The following is a 15852-nucleotide window of genomic DNA, read 5'->3' as shown; positions in this document are numbered from 1 at the left end:
GTCCTTTCTTGGTAGGAAGGGAAGAAGGAGGTGTTGAAACGGCTTCCTCATGAGTGATCACTTCAGCTTCAGCTTCATCTGAAATTGGAGTTGACTCTAACCCTCCTTACGCAGCTTTGTAGTTGACTGCCTATATGTCTGTCTCCCCCCTGGGATGCTCAAATCCTTGTGAGATATCAGACAGAAGACTTTCTATTTTCTAAGTACTGCATAAAATCTTTCTATGTATTATATTTTTAATAATCTGATAGTACCCCATGAGATGATAGTATCTTCATTTATCTTCATTTATAACCAACAAATGGTGAAGCTCGAAAAGTTTGTTTTGTCAGATTTCTTACAATTAGTGAGTGGTTATGTCAGGCAGAAACTATATTTCTTCACTGTTGTATTGCAAGGATTATCCCAGGGCTTGGCACATAGCAGATCAAGGGTTTTCAAAGTGTGTTCCTTGAAGAAGCAGCATCTGCGTCACCTGGGTCTCGTGAGGAATGTGAATTATCAGGCTCTGTTCCATACATACTGAGTCAGGAACTCTTGGGGTGGGACCCAGATCTGTTGATTCGGCTGCACTAAAATTTGAGAACCACTAAGTAGATATTTATTGTGAACAGAAAAATAATGAAAATCTTGAACAAAAAGCTGAAAGCCTTTGTTAAAGGAAAAGGTTTAGCCTAAAGTCTGTAGTTTCCCAAGAAATAATATGATTTCTAACATTGGAGTGACAGAAAATGTCTGTTGGTTCCCTAAAACTACCTCTCACCTTTATGTGATCTCAGCTGACTGCTGTTATTCCTTTGCATACCCATGGTTGTGTCAGCAGCTTAGAACTCACCTGCCATCCAATTGACACAACCACAGGTACCAAGAGAGCAATGACTTTCTTGCCACCCAGAGAATGGAGGGCTTTTCTTCTCACTCATCGTCCTGAGCTTTGTTCCCCCCACTCCACTTTTTTAAGCACAAACCTGCCAACTTGCCAGGAAAAAAGAAACATCTTTTCACACCATTTAGGCCATTGCTTACCTAATGGGACATATAATGTGATAAAATTGCCACCTGGCGGTTGAGATATGGGACAATTCCCAACTGTATAATTACATATGCTGCTTAAAAAAAAAATAATAACTGTACCTACTCCAAAGGCATGTCTGGAGAGTAAGTTAATGCTGTGACAAATTGTAGATTAGAACTGAGATTTTTGACACTTTTATAATGGCAGAACAACAATTTACTAGATTTGTGGCAGAAAACAAGCCCAGCCACTTGATCCCCTTGATTTTAGAGAAAAATGTGTCACTAATGCAGGTGAATAACATGTAGAATAAAACTGGACTAAAAAACAAAAAGAAAGGAGCAGCAAATAATCATTCAGAGCTTAAAACTGTGGGACATACATTCATTTCGAAAACAGTGTTTCATTTTATAAATGTAATATTATATGTAGAAATAAGGTAAGATGAATAGAAAGTTAAATATCTGTTTATAACAAAATTTTAATATATGTATGGAGATTTCAGAATGATTTAGGCTTTTAGATGCAGTTCATCCCTGTGGAGTATTGAAGTCTTACACCAGTCAGGATAAAATAGCCATTGCTGCAAAGACAAATGAGACTTAAAATATCAATGACCTCACAACAGTGGCACCAACAATGGTTAATTTCTGTCTCATCCAACTCACACAGTTTGTAGAAAACTCTTCTCCATATAGCCACTCAAAACCCCATGCTAATGGGAACTCCTCATAACATGGCTTCATCATCTAAACACTAGCCTCCAGTGTTACCAGAGCAAAGGATTACAACACACATTGGCCCCTCTATGCTCTGTCCTTGAAGTGATACACTTCATGCTCCACTCATCGGCCAGAACTTATCAATGGCCCCACTTAACTGTGAGAGACTTGGAAATATAGGTGTAGCGCCTGGAGTTTTGGTGTGTAGCAAATGTCTTTACTCAATGTACGTGCTTGGTTGAATTAACCTCATCTTCTTTTAGGCCACCCCACAGCTCAATACACAATACATTCTGATAGCCTGTTGGAATTTCAGATTAAAATGTTCAATTCTCATGGTAAGATATAAAAATTCTCTCTGCCTCCTTACATAACCAGAATATGTGAATCTGCTTTCCACAGCTGAAATCCAGCTTCTACAAAAACACTGAGAGATTAAAATGTTGCCTTAAGGGATTTTACAGGACTGTTTTTTCAACTATTTTTCCAGGACTAAATAAATCCTTGGAATCAGATTAGGTCACCAAAAAGTTCTATTCTTGTACCTCTTTAACTTAACCTTCTATAGACATATATTAGTTAAGTTTTAATGTAATACTCTCAATGTTTATCAAATGTAAATACCAGAATATCAGCATAGCATATATGTAAGTTCTTGGGTCTTTTGCATAAAGACCCATGGATATCTACAAAGAAATACAGTGGCACAGATGTAGACTTTGGAACTAGTTAGTTCTGGGTTTGAACCCTGAGTCTGACAATTTCTGTTTTAGTCACCTGTTTAAATCACTTTGTTTTCATTCTTTTTAGTATACCAATATAGAGGATTAAACTGAGAACTAGTCTAGCCTTGTGGTTAAGAATTTGAATCCTGGGGTCAGGTGTAGGTTTGAATCCCAATTTCACCATTTACTAGGTATGTGGCCTTGGACAAATCACTTAATTCTTTGTGCTTTGATTTACTCACCTGTAAAATGGGGATAATAACAGTAGCTATAGCAAAAGTTATTTTGAAGGGTATATTGGTTAATATGTGTAGACAGCTCTTAAAATAGTGCCTGGCATAGAATAAGTACTATATTAATTAGTGCTGGCTATCCTTATGATGAAATTAGATACCGTTGGTGGATAATCTTCTACAAAATAAGTACCTTATTATATAGAAACATTAAAAATAGAATAATTCATTAAGATATTAGATCCTTTATTATTATCAAATAATAACAATGTAAACCATTTTATGCTTTCTTCCCATTGGCTACTAGGAAACTCAGAGCTAGATTTAATAATCATGATATCTGCACAACCTACACTGTTGGATTTATAAAATGCTACAATCGTCTTCTGTAATATAAAACACTACAATCTTTTTTTGAAAGTAGGCAGACTGTAGATAACTTTTTTTAGGTAGTAGCAATGTATTAAGAGCAAAATATTTTTAAAACAAGAATTTGTGACTTTTTTTCTTTTTTCATAAGGCAGGTTGTACTGGAGGTATGTTCAAGTCACTGTGTTACAGAGTCAACTTCTGTAGGAGTTAGACATTCTTCTAGAAGGAAGGAACTAACTGAAATAATACTTCAAAAACCCTCATTATTTAAATAACTGAAGATCCTACAAGTTTTACACACTATCGTCATGTTGTAATGACTTCATTCTCCTCTCACTAAAGCTACTTCTTCCTCCAATGTCCTGGGTCAGTCACTGATTGGCAAGTAGTTTGCTCACTCTAAGCTCTGCTCTCTATAATAAACGTGTGATTAAATACCCCACTCATGAAGTACAGAAAGGAGGAGCAGAACTTAGAAAGTTTATTTGAGACCACTCTTGATTTCATTTATACTGGTTTGTTTCTTTTGCTTGCTGGAGAGGCAAAGTTCCAGAAAGACATAAGACTGTTGGAAAGAGCTCAGCAAAATGAAAGAAAATATGGGCTGTGGCAGGTTGGAAGTATTGAGTTCTTAGGGACTGTCAGAGGCCAAGTGTATAATAAACTTGAGAAAATGACAAGATGATGGGGAAGAATAATTGCCCGGAGGTTTGTGGTGAGTATAAACACCTAGGAAGATGAGGAAATGGACAAGAGGGTTTCAGAGAACATGGCTGGGAGCAATTGAAAGAAAGGAAGCTCTCTCTCTGCCAAACTCCAAGTACTTATTGTTTATACTGTTCTTTATGAAATTAGTCATTTTTATTACCCAGGACATTTCCTATATGGTTTTGTTTTATCACCCAACCTTTTACCTGTGTATGTCTTATTTCCGCAATATAGCGATAAATTATTAGATGGCAGGGAACACAGCTATTCTTCTTCTTCTCCCAGTCAATGAACAAATCACATGGTTCTAATACTATCTGGTCTGTTTGCTAGTGGCACAAACTAGAATACAAATTACTTGAACAAGTTACATTTTCATTTTTCCTGAAAAATGGGTTAATGATATCCATACTGTAATAATTTAGAAAAGTTTAATCATTTACAAGATGCTTGGATAATAACATTTACAAGATGTAAATGCCAGTTATTACCTTTCCCTCTCACAGTGGCTAATCCAATGTCTTTCATAGATCAAGTATAATATATTACTGTTATGGTGCAGATCAGCTCAATATATAGTGCATAAATATAGTATAAATATATAGTTTACATAAATTCCACATATGTAAATATATAATATATTAAGAAAGTGAAAATATATTGTTGAATTAGAGTTCTTCAGAGAGAAAGAACACCAGTAGAAGATAGATAGATAGATAGATAGATCGATCGATCAACAGAGAGATAGACAGATGATAGATATGTAGAGGTATTAGAAGGGATTTATTAGGGAAGTTGGCTTACACAATTATGGATGCTGAGAAGTCCCACAATAGGTCATTTGCCAGCTGGAGGATGAGAGAAGATGGTAGCATGGCTTACTCCAAGTTGGAAAGCCCAAGAACCAAGTACGCTGATGCTGTAACTCTCAGTCTAAGTCTGAAAGCTGGAGAGTTCTGGAAGACTGCTGATGCAAGTTCCAGAGTCTAAACACTGAAGAACCAGGAGTTCCAATGTCCAAGTACAGGAGAAGAATGGTGACTTGTTCGAGAAGAGGGGGGGAGAGAGAGACAGAGAGAGAGACAGACAGACAGACAGACAGAATTCATCCTTTTTTCACCTTTTTGTTCCATTCTGGCCCACAGTTCATTGGATGATGCCTGCTCACATTAAGTGCGATCTCCCCTACTCAGTCCGCTGACTCACATGCAGATCTCCTCTGAAACACACCCTCACAGATGTACCCAGAAACAACACTTCACTGGCCGTGGAGGCATCTCTCTATCCAGTAAGTTGACATCTAAAATTAAGCATTATGAGACCAACCCTTCTCAACTTGCACCCATACAGCATCTCCTTAAATTATGCTTAATCTCCAAATAAAGACAACCTCAAGGTCACAGTTCTACCTAACATGATACAACTATCTTAGGTACAATAAAAAATGCACCAATTCCAGCCACAGAAGAGGAGGTAAAGTTCTTGAACAATGTTTACTGTTCTTCTGATATTGCATAGTTTAAATACTATGATGTAAATTTAGAAATACCTAAATACTGATATAAAGTTAATAAATCTTATGATGTAAATTTAGAAATACCTAAATACTGATATAAATGTAATAAATCTTATGTTATATCATAAATGAATGGGAGGGAAAAAGGTATCTTCTTAATTTATGAATATATAAATGTACAAATACATCCTTAGCAATATAGAGAAAAAATATTCATGATAATTACAATTCTTATTTCTGTAACTGGCTACATTTTGGTAGCTATTTGTTTCTTATGGTTCTTATTCCGGCAGTTCAACCTAAACTTTCATTCTTGAAGGGTCTGGCTCTTTTGTGATCCTGCCTAAGTTGGGTTGTTGTAGTTTCCCATTGATATTAATTATAGGACATGGTAAGACTGAGAGGCACTTTAAGTGATCCCTTGTATTCCAGACATGCTCTTTACTTGCACTGTGGAGTAGTAGTCCAATTTCCACTTTGTAATCAATTACCCCACCCAACAGTGCATCTCTGTTCTTAGCCTGTTGACTTAGAGTCATGAGGAATAAAAAGTGGCTGGGTGATAGTCTTAACTTCCAGTTCAATTGAATTATTGTGTCTCCCAGTAAAAGCATTCCTCCTTCTGGAACTCAGAACCTCAGGCCAGCAGAAAATAAAGTCACAGAAATAGGAAGGAAAATTTTTGTTAATGGGTCACTGTAGGTAATGGTAAGTGGTATCACTCCCATTTCCATCTCTTGATTCCTGGATCTGTGAATCTTGGCTGTGGAAGAAACTATTATATGTTGGATGCTGAGTTAGAGAGTATAAAGCCTTCTGAAAAACCTTACTCCAACCTGCAAAATATTGTCACCGACCTGGTACTGTAACTGTGGCTTCAAAAGGCCATTCTATCATTCTCTCAGGGAAGCTGTTTCAGGATGGTCAGAACATGGTAAGGCCAGTGAATTGCATGAGCATGAGTCATACTTCTGTGGCTTTGCTTTGTGGAGCAAGTTTCTTGGTCGGAATCAATGCTGTGTGGAATAAAATGACAGTGGGTAGGGCGTTTGTAAGTCCATAGATGGTAGTTTTGGCAGGATCCTTGCATGAAGTGAAGGCAAATCCATATCCAGAGCAAGTGTCTATTCCAGTAAGGACAAAATGCTGGCCATTCCATGATTGAAACAGCCCAATGTAATCAACCTGCCACCAGGTAGCTAGCTAATTACCCTGGGGAATGGTGACATATTGAGGCTCAGCATTGGTCTCTGCTGCAGGCAGTTTGGGCACTCAGTGGTAGCTGTAGCCAGGTTGGCCCTAGTGAGTAGAAATTTATGTTGCTGAGCTTATACATCAATTCCATTAATCACCATGGCCACCTTGTTCATGAGCACATTGGGAAATAAGAGTGGTGGCTGGAAAAAGGTGCTGACTGGTATTTACAAAATAGGTCCTCCTATTAACTTGATAATTAAAGTCTTTCTCTGCTGAGGTCACCTTTTGGTAAACATACACATGAGACACAAATATCTTCACATCCTTTGCCCATTCACAGGTATCTATCCACATATCTTTTCCTCAATTTTTTTTTTTTGCCACTAAATATTTAATCATGTCCCTTTCAAGACTCTGATCATTTAGCAAAACAGTTGGCTACGGCCCATGAATTAGCATATAATTATACTTCTGGCCATTTCTTTTTCAAAGCAAAGTATACAACTAGGTTCACTGCCTAAAGTTCTGCCCATTGAGAAGGTTTCTTTTTACCACAGTCCACCAAGAATGACCCAGAAAGAGGCTATAGTGCTGCAGATGGTCACTTCTGGGTGGTATCTGCAAATGCAGATTCATCTGTAAACCAGGCCATAGTGTTTTCTTCTGTCATTGGATCATAGGGTAACCCCCATGAGCTCGTAGGTATAGGCTGGGAGAGAAAAGGCAATAGGGCAGGTGTAGGAACCGTGGGAATTTGGGCCACTTCTTTATGTAATTACTTGTTACTTCAAGACCTGTTCAGGCCCACTCACATTTATACCACTTCCGCTTGATGATGGAGTACTGCTATGCACATCCAACTTTGTGGCTTGGTATGTTAGATTAAACTCAGTTTAGCATTGGCAGATCAGCTTGCATGGTAACTTGGTCAAACATTTCATAGCAGGCCAAGAGAAGTCTCTCAAAAAGATAGTAATTATCTGCCAGTGATGGCAGGGCCTTTCTCCAAACTTTTAAAAGCCTGTGCTGCAATTCACCCTTATGATAATCTACTGTCATTCCCCAAGAACCATGTTTCAGCCAACTAACCAACCGACTAAATTGCTAGAATCTTTTATAACTGTAGATTCTGCTGCATAAACGCAGAATCTCTGATTGGTGGGTCATATCAATAAATTCAGCCTAATCCAACTTTATGTTTCTTCTACTACTATCCCACACTCAATCTATTTCCACGTGTTCTCTAGACTTCTGCTTATATAAATTAAAAACACACAAACTGAAACCTCAAGTAGTTCTTGTGAACTGTAGCACACGTCTTCATAGGTTATACTTTGTACCTCACCTTTGAAGGCTGCTGGTAATTTAGTCTGGTTTGGGGTGGAGGTAGGTCCAGAGGAGAAATAGCAGTGTCTTGCCTGGCAACTCAGGAGAGGCCATTGCTATTTTTTCAGGCAATGCAGAGTTAATTCCTTCAGAACAGGGGAGGGAAAATCAATACCACTGGGGGTGGGGGGAGGAAGTCACTGCAGCTGGGGTTGGGGAAGTCACTTTCTCTAGCAAAAAAAGACTCATGAGATTTGGAATGCTCAATGTCCGTAGTTTCCTCAGGATCTTCCCACACATTCCAACCTTAACTTATAGTATTCTATTATTTCCCTGTCAATATTCTCCCTTTAACAGTAAATACCCGGTGAGGCTGATAATTCTTTTCACTGCAATTCAGTCAGTCATGTGATGAGTGATAATATTTGACTTTCAGCAAGTTCAGTCTTGTGGCTACAGGAAATAAGGTTCTCTTTTAGGGCGCACTTAGGAGCTTTTAGGTGATTTATGTGCATCTGGAGCTGGGAATTTATATTCCCAAACTCATCCCTTTCTTTTATTTCTTTGTCCAACAATATAGGAGCAACCAACCAGTAACATTATATTCCTTAGTTTTCCAAAAATGTTCAAAAGTTCTCTGCCTATTATAGGTGGTTGATGAGGTATATTCAATACAAATATTTTTGGTATCTCTTTAAACAGTTCACACTGTGGACTATCAGTGCTCTCGGTATCATCGGAAATAGAGTCCTTAATATTTTTAAATCCAATTTAATTAGAGAGCCAGTTCCAGAAACTGCAAAAAAATAATTAAGAATAAAGAAAACTCATCTTAAGATTCTTTCTCTAGAACCATTCTACTGTCAAAATCTGTATTGGGATTCATCAGAAAGAAGCCATAGTGTGTGTGTGTGTGTGTGTGTGTGTGTATTTTTTTTTTTTTATGGACTTACTAGATGTATATGGTTTGGATGTGTGTTCCCTTCAAATCTCATTTTGAAATGTGCCTCCAATTTTGGAGGTGGGCCTAGATGTTTGTTAGGTGTTTGGGTCACGGAGGCGGATCTCTCATGAATGGTTTGGCACTGTCCTTGTGGTAATGAGCGAGTATTCACTCTCTTAGTTCACAGGAAAGGTGATTGTTTAAAAGAGCCTGGAAACTCCTCCTCTCTCTCTTGCTTCCTCTCTTACCTTCACCTTCTGCCATGAGTAGAAGCTTGCTGAGGTCTCACGAGAAGCTGAGCAGATGCTGGTGACAGGCCTCTCTATGGCCTGCATAACTGTGAACCAAATAAACATCTTTTTAAATAAATTATCCAGTTTCAGTTCTTCCTTTATAGCAACACAAAAGAGACTAACACACCAGGGGAATTAACTCATGCAACTATGGAGGCTGAGAAGTCCTAAGATAGGCATCTGCAAGCTGGAGAATTATAGAAGTCAGTAGTGTGGCTCAGCCCAAGGCGGAAGGCTTGGGAGCCCTGGGTAGCCACTGGTGCAAGTCCCAGTGTCCAAAGGCAAAAGTACTTATAGTTGTGATGTCCAAGAGCAGGTAAAGAAGGGCATCCCATTCCAAAAGAAAGAATTCTCTTTCTTTTTCCTCCCGTCCCCTCCCCTCCTTTCCCCTCCCCTTCCTTCCTCCCTTCCATATTCCCTTCCTCCCTTCCTTCCTTCCTTCCTTCCTCCCTCCCTGCCTTCCTTCCTTCTTCCCTTCTTCCCTTTCTTCCTTCCTTCCTTCCTTTGTTTTTTGTTTTTGTTTTTTTTTTTTAAACAAGATCTCACACTGTTGTCCATGCTGGAGTGCAGTGGCTCTACTAATGAATCACTGCAGCCTTGATCTCTTGGGTACAAACAATCCTTGTATCTCAGTTTCCCAAGTAGCTAGGACTACAGTCATGTGCCACCATGCCTGGCTAGTTTTATTTTTTGTAGAGAAAGAGTCTTGCTATGTTTTCTAGACTTGTCTCAAACTCCCAGGCTCAAGTGATCCTCCCACCTCAGCCTCCTGAAGTGCTGGGATTATAGGCGTGAGCCACTTTTTCACCTTTTTGTTCCACCCAACCTCCCAGCCATTTGGGTGATGGCTACCCACATTGAGGGCAGATTTTCCCCACTCAGTTCAAGAATTGACAGGTCACCCTCCTCTAGAAAACACTCTCAGGGACACCACCTGAAACGGTTTCACCACCCATATAGGCATCTCTATCAAGGCAAAAATTCCTCTATCTAGGTATCCCTCTATGCAGACACCTAATTCACCCATAGTTTATTCACATATTACAAGCTTTTTACAACTTGCCATAACTTTTGAAACTTTGTTTTGACATTTAAGTATTATGTATATAGTATGTAGTAACATGTTACATGCTCACTATCAATGTATGTATTTAATATATACCTGAAGCCTCAAGAGCCAGAATTAACCTGAACATTTCATGCCTTGGGATGATCCTAAGTAAATTCACCAGACCTATTCTCCAACTTCATATTCCAAAATTTGACTGTATATTAATTGCTGTGAAGCAATTTTAACTGTACATAAATGACCTCATTGTGGGGAATGCACCAGAATTGTCCAAACCTGGACTGAGTCAAGTTGAACAGACCATTGGGACCTAGCTTTCTTTAGTGGGGAAGACTACAAGGAGCCTGGATAATGTGACCTAATGTGGAGTTTTCATTTCCGATCATCATTTCTATGAGATCTCTCCTAATTGATTGCAGAATCTGAATTCAGAGAGAACACTCAGCTGTTAGTAATTCCTTTTAAGCTCTCTGCAGACCCGAGCACCACTTTTCTCTTTGAGTGCTCTATTTTCTGTGAGGGGAATAAAGCAGCAGAGGGAGGGAGGGTTAAGTGGCTGGTTTGCATGCGGTGCGGACAGGCAGCTCAATCAGGCTGGCGCGGGTGTCTTAATCAGAAGCCTGTGGTTCACCGCAGTGGTTGAGTGCTATCTCCTTGCCAATGGCATCTTCTGTTTAGAGACGCTATTGATTGCTCCTCTCCCCTTCCCTTCTGGGAGAGTTTCCGGCTGCAAGGCGATGTCAGGAAAAAGGCAAGGGAAAGGTTTTTTTTTTTTTTCTTCTTTTTTTAAAATGATGTATAAGATTTGGAGCAAGCCTCTAATTTCCCAAGCAGCAGATGTAGTAACACTCAATGAAGACTCTTTAAAATGGTGATGAGTTGGGGGGTATGATATAGGAGTGACGAGCCAGCCAGTGAAAGGGAAAACGATTCCATGAAGTGGCTTCAGTTTAGACAAGAAGACAGCAGGCAGTGCTCCGAAGGAGGTCAGGTTGAGTGCATTAACTCTGTCTGGAAAAAACAGGAGACAGTGGTTGGTTAAAATACTTTTTATTTTCTGGAGAAATGTAAAAGCTGGAAATCAGGCAGAGACCAAATATAGTGAATCTCTTTGCAGACTCTGGGTATAAATCAATATTTAAATGTGGGCATTGGTGAGCAAGCAGAACATCCTTAGAAACTGAAACCCATCACAGAAGAGACTTAAACTATTTTGAATGTGGCATGGAGCTAAAAAATATAGAAGTGAATTATTCTTGATTCAGAGTTTGCAGTGAGGATGAATGACTGAATATAATCAAGACATTTTTTCTTCAAGCCAGAGGAGTAATACTGGGGGAGAGGCTCAGTGAGAGGAGGACTCAAACCAATTTGAGATCATAAGAGAGGAGATAATAAAATTTTGTATATTGAATGGTTATAAATATCAGGAATGACTCTTTATCATCTGATTATTGTTAAACAGTTCAGAGGCAAATATATACAATGAGGCAAATTTGAATTTTAAATGCTATAGTAGAAAGCCTTGAGAGAAATAAAAAGATGTTCAAGACTCAGATATGGCTTCAGACTTTGGGTCAGCCACATATCACTTTGCATAGGTCGGATTCTCATTTTTTATAGGTGACATTGGGATAATATTGCAAGGTAGCTATTACCCCTCCCATCTGCCAAGCCTGCAGCCAGTTTCTATCTTTCTCTGTCGTGCTCTGCACTAGTACACTGTCCACTGTGATTGCAGCCCCCAGGACTCACTTGCTGGCTGACTTCAGATTGGGATTAGAATATGGAGGTACCAGTAGGGGGAGAGAGAAGTCTAGGTGTTCATGTGTTTCTTTCTCACTCTGTCCTTTTCTTTCTTTTTTTGGCACCCTGGCTGAAGTGCAGTGGCATGAACTCAGCTCACTGTAGCTTCTGCCTTTTGAGTTCAAAGGATCCTCCTGCCTCAGCCTCCCAAGTGGCTGGGATTACAGGTATGCACCACCATACCTGGCTAATTTTTATATTTTTGGTAGAGACGGGGTTCCGCCATTTTGGCCAGGGTGGTCTTGAACTCCAGACTCAAATGGTCCATCTGCCTGCTGGCATTACAGGCATGAGCCATTGCACCTGGATTTTTTTAATTTTTTTAAGGGATGAGGTCTCACTATCTTGCCCATGCTGGACTCTAACACCTGGGCTCAAGTGATTCTCCAACCTCAGCCTCTTAAGTAGGAGTAGCCAGGACTGGCTACAGGCACAGGCCACTCTATCTGTTTCCCCTCCCTACTTTAGCAACCATAGCATCAGCTTTGTTCTGTTCTGATAGATCTCTTGTTGAGTGAAACCTGCTCCATGGTTGCTGTTCTCACTGGGCTCCAGTGACATCATTTTTTCTCCTTGCCCCAAAGCCCCAAAAAGTCAGTTAAAAGTTTCTCACTGTTGGTAATGTTCTGATGTTTGAGTGTCTCATATTCATTGTTTATCTTTTCTCTCTCTCTCTCTCTCTCTCTCTCTCTCTCTCTCTCTCTCTTTTATTTTATTTTATTTTTTTTGAGACAGGGGCTCGCTTTGCTCAGGCTGGAATGCAGTGGTGCCATATTGGCTCACTGAAACCTCCAACTCCCAAGTTCAAGTGATTCTTGTGCCTTAGCTTCCCTGAGAAGCAGTGACCCTAAGTGCATGCCACCATGCCTGGCTTATTTTTCTACTTTTAGTAGAGATGGGGTTTTGCCATGTTGGCCAGGCTGGTCTCAAACTCCTGGTCCAAAGTGATCCATCCACCTCGGCCTACCAAAAAGCTGGAACTACTTTGGCACGAACCACAATGCCCAGCTGTTGTTTGTTTTCTTAATCCTGTCCACTACACAGTCTTTGAATCATCTGAGACAAATCTTGTTTTCTGTTGGAACCCTGGCTGATACCTAATGCTTTTAGAATTTCAAATAAAATATTGAAAGATCTGCCAAACAAATGCAGAAAGGGGTAGTCTTTCAGACCTTGATAAATTCAGCAGGTTTTAGTTGGAGAGGCCTCAAAAAATGGTGTAGTGGGCTGAATAATAGGCCTTAAAAAATATCCAAGTCCTAATACCTGGAACCTGTGATTCTTGCTATATATGTCAAAAAAGATGTGGCAGAGATTAAGTTATATATCTCAAGATTGCAAGATTATATTGGATTATCTGGATGACACTTAAATACCGTTAACAAGTAACCTTATAAGAGGCAGGCAGAGAAAATTGTGATACAGAAGAAGGCAAAGTGATTATTGAATTAGCATGTTCCACGGTTGGCTTCAGAGACATGGAGGAATGGGCCAAGAGTCAACAAATGCAAGAAATGCAGATCTAAAATCTGGAAGAGGCAAGGAAATCAGTTCCTCCATAGAGCTCTAGAGGGAGCGTGAGCCTGAAAGCATCTTGATTTTGGCCCAGTGAAATTGACTTGGACCTCTGACTTTCAACACTGTTAAGATATTAGATGTGTGTTGTGTTAAGCCACCAAATTCCTTGTCATTGGTTACACCAGACACAGGACACTCTCAGCAAATACCAGGGTTCAGGGTTTGGTCTTCAGGTTGCAGATTTAGAATCCAGCTCTCAGATATCATGTCCCTTTTTGGGATGCACTCATGTGGGTCAAGATATGAGATTCATGCATAAAATTACAATGAAGATTCATCAACTTCCAATGAGATGCAGAACTCTCCTGTTGGCTGGAAGACATGTCAAACTGACCAGTCCATTTTCTGTCTATTGACAGACAGGCTTAGGAAATAGTTTGTAATCAAGAATCTAGCATATTGATTTATAATTAAAAACTAAAATCTAACATAAAGGTGGGAATCTTTAACATTTCCCCAAGCACCTTCTTTTCCTCCAGCCAATAGCAAACCTGGAAAGATGAGTCATAACTGAACCTAGTTTGGTGAACACTGACTCTGAACAAGGGCAGTTAGATTAATGCTTTGCTGAATGACAACAGGATGAGACACCCTGAGACATGTCTTTGGGACTGGCCAATATGAGATGCTTTGGCTGGAATCCTGTTATCCACCTTCCGTTTGGGGAAGGACTTGGCAACGTGCCCACCGCTGTGCTTATTTGGTAAGGGTCCCTCTCCCTAGTTCATGCCTGCGTATTCACTGCAAAGTTAAACTCTGTGATTGTTCTTTCTCACATGGTGACTATCCTTATACCCCCCTTTGGGATATGTGGATGCTTCTCTTCTAACTAAAAACAAGTCTTGTTGGCATAGGATCCATTTAGTTTCTTTAAAGTAGCATTGCATATCTCATTGCATATCGATGTAATAATAAATGGATTGTTGTATTTTACTTCTTTTCAAGTATGGTAGAGAAATATACTTTAACATTTTTTAATAAACTGAGAAATTTTGTATCACACAAGGATATATATACGCACATGTATATACACATATGAATATATATGTGCGTGTGTGTATATACATATATTTAGCTGTGTTCCATATAGAGGGCAATCAATAAACATAATTTTTCATGCCTGTGTTCCCCAAATGTCTGCATGTCACAAGGTTAAAATTCAGAATGGAAACCTCACAACCTGTCATCCTCTGAAGATCTGTAACATCTCAGGGAAGCAGAGAAAATCCAACATTTAGAATTCTGTTTCTTTGCTCTTTTGATGAAACACATATTGTTCATGGAAAAAAATCTATTTTTTTTTTCATTTTGCTCTTTTCTATATGCAGAGATACTTTCAGGCAGAGGCAAGATTTCATTATTTCAGAGACCCGTGAGAGTCTCAGTAGGCAAACACATCTTTAAAAGATAATATTTCAGTTTTGCATGTTAATATATTGCAGAAAAAGAAAATTCAATGATAAATGTATTTCATTTAACTCAAAGGTTTGTAAGTCAGATTACTGAAACATAACCATCCTTCCCTCATTTATACTATAATTTCTGAAGTATACTCCAAACAAAATTGAACCCTGGAGAATAAAAATATCAGTCCTCAAGAATATAACAAACTTAAAATTATACAGTTAACCAAACACTGAACACTGATAATTTCATAAGAAATATCCTCATAAATTGTCATATACAATGTTATGCTTTGTCCATAGTATAGCAGAATGAAGTGAGTTCAGATTTCAGAGCAAGACAAATTCTGAATTTAAATACTGATTCAGCATAATATTCTTCATCTCTAAAATGGGGTTGATAAAATCATTTAAGTATTTGGTTCATAATTAGATATTTGTTAATGACAAGAATAAAAATTGCCTCATATTGGTAATGATACTGACAAACTCAGAAAATGCACAGAAGCAGAAAATTGACAATGATTTATGGGAAAACAAAAAAATCTTTTATAAAAAATATGTTGTTTTATTTTAAAAACTTGCCATCTTTAAATAGTAATCTTTCTCTGTACCTGTCTTATTCTCTTATCTGCTGTCACTAGAGATTTTTAGAAGTAGTAAATTTAGCTGTAATAGAAAAACTGTGCTGACACAGATACTTGAAACACTTTTTAAAAAAATTAAGAGTCAGACAGGAAAAAATGCATTTTAACATCATAGGAGACTTCAGGCACTATTCCAAGTGTTTATATCAAATCACCTCATAGTGAGCTAAGTCACTGTTTGGTGTTGCTTAGCTACCTGAAATAGGACCCTATGATAATAGAAAAAACAGGAGTGTTTTGTTACCCAATCTCCTAGAATTTTTTGAAAAATAGTTAATGAAAATATTCCTTCACCCATG

Source organism: Sapajus apella, unplaced genomic scaffold (assembly GCF_009761245.1).
Source record: "Sapajus apella isolate SASKATOON/1434 unplaced genomic scaffold, GSC_monkey_1.0 scaffold20, whole genome shotgun sequence".
In the NCBI taxonomy this organism is placed as follows: Eukaryota; Metazoa; Chordata; class Mammalia; order Primates; family Cebidae; genus Sapajus; species Sapajus apella.
Note: the sequence above shows the minus strand (reverse complement) of the source record.